Below are 2,409 nucleotides of genomic sequence, written 5' to 3' on the forward strand. Positions count from 1 at the left end.
AGTTCAGCCTCAAAACCAAAGTTGCCTTTCACCAGGTTCTCCCCCATCATGTATTTCAGAAGGAACTGGAGACCTCGGTTGGGATATTGGACATACCAAAAAAGATAAGGGCTCCCAGACTGAATAGGTGCATTTCACAGTCAATGGATCACCTTCAGTGACAGTCACCTGATAATCCGGTTGAGTCATCGACTGAGCTCTCAGTCCACCTGTAAATTAATCCACATGGCATCAGTAAAACTGCTGAAAAGAATGTAAGTGGATTATCAAGGGGAAAGTGGGAAGGGAATATCACTCACTCAGTGTGAAGAGAATTGCAAGCATAGAGATGCACCCAGAGGCCATGGCTTAAGTTCAGAGGGCTGGAGGCTCCTCCACAGCAAACCTCAGCTGGAGACTGGGCTCTTGGAGAGAGATCAGCACCCCTGTGTCAGCACAGAGTTTTTAGAAATGACTCTTCTTCAGGAAACCTGGTGCTTCCTGGCACCTGTGTCTTCTCTCTGTTGAGCAAGCTCTTGGCTCAGGCTCCTCAAAGCTATGTGGGGAGCAAGACTGCTGCACTTCTTGCACCCAGAACCAGCCTCACACTGCAGCACCCCCTAGAGCCCACCCACAGAACTGAGAGGGTGACTACTGGCAAGTAGCCAGAGCTTGCAAGTCTTGTAACAGAACCAGGTCTCAGGATATTTACATCTTCCATGAGGGACACTAGGGAGAGTTTGATACTAGGACACAGGTGTCACACACAAGACCCGAGGGCTGAATCCAACCCTCCACCTGGTTTTATCTGGCCCGGCACCTTGTTCCTAGGCGGCAGCACCAAGTTCCTTGCCCCTAGTTAAGGAGTAGTTACATTTATCCAGTCCAACAATTACATTTGGCACTTTAAAGACAACTGGGAGGCTGATGTGGCCCCCGGTGAAAATGAGTTTGACACCCCTGCTCTAGGGAAAAAACAGAAGTTTGTGAATCAAAGTGAAAAAAACACATGCAGAGCAGATCAAGTTTTAAATGATGTGTGCTCTCTTAAGATAATACTGAGACAGAAATAAAGAACAATAAAATTTTTAAATTGGGAAATAAATGGAAAGAAAAACAGAAAATGTAGCTTTGGGTAATAAAGCAAAGAAAAATAAAAGTGAAAGATAAGAAGAGTCAAAATAGGACAAAAGAGTAAGACAAGAGGAGATAAATGATAAGAAAGAATGAGAACCTTGTTATTCTCTTTAAAAATAATTTAAAGCTTGCTTCTGTATAAACCTCTTTGACACAGAGATAACTCAGGTTTTCCTCTAAGTGGACCTATTAGAGTTCCTCTCCATGATAATCTTTAGTAAAAGATTTATACACAAAATACTTGAGCCTTCTCTGGAAACATTTTTAGAGAGAGAAAAGGAAGAAACGGTTGAATGAACATTTGTCCTATTAAACAGTAGATTATAAAGCAAGAAAAATCCCTGAAACAATTGCAAAATAGAGATTTTTCACATGAATAGGCTACTTAAGACATTAGTGTTCAAATAAAGTGCATAGGGAGCTCAGCTTACCCACACTTGCAGGGCTTTGCCCACTGGCTTCCATGTCTTCCTGGCCCATGTGAATGTCCTGCAACACCTGGTGGAGCAGCTCAAGCTAGAGGCCAGTGGGGAGAGGATCAAGGTCTCTCAGATGGCTGCAGAGCTTCGAGAGTACTGCATGCAGAATGCCTGCAAGGATGCCCCGCTGGTCAGTTTTCCAGAGAGAAGCAACCCCTTCCGGGAGGCCAGAACCTGTGTGTGCTTCACTCTGAAGACTGGAAAGAAGTTCGCTAAGGAATGTCATCAGGCACAAAGTAATGACTGACTGCCTCTAAGTCTCAAAAACTTTTTTCCCTAACCAAATGACTTGTAGATAATGCAGGCATTTTTTGTAACCTAGTCCTATAGCCAAAATTCTACAGAAACTGATGAGTTTCAGCTCAAATAGAAGAAAACTGGGTGAAAGAGTAGACATGTAAGAGGAGACATTTAAATAATAATGGCCCAGTTTGTTTGGTGAAGTGCTTTATACTCAAGACAAACATACCACCAACTATATCAAAATGCCCTCTTTCATAACTGAATCACTAGGTGTTTCCACACCTGGAATATTATGTATGTTTTATTTACTGGATGTTTACACTTGGGGAAGGAAAACTTTTCTGTTTAATAAAAATTGAATATTTGTAATTTGTCATTCCTAAGATTTTTATACTTTAACAAAAATTAATTCTTTCCTCATCAATTTACAATTTCTAAATGGAAGTAAGCCAGTGTAAAATTGGGGGGCAAATAGGCTTTATTAATGAAATGTCTTGAGTTTTCTAGGTGAGAAGATTGTTTTGGGTTTTTTTTGTTTTAAAAAAATTTATTTGTTTGTTTGTTTGTTTGT

This window comes from Phyllostomus hastatus, unplaced genomic scaffold (assembly GCF_019186645.2).
Source record: "Phyllostomus hastatus isolate PE091 unplaced genomic scaffold, TTU_PhHast_1.1 phas_contig_846, whole genome shotgun sequence".
Taxonomy (NCBI): Eukaryota; Metazoa; Chordata; class Mammalia; order Chiroptera; family Phyllostomidae; genus Phyllostomus; species Phyllostomus hastatus.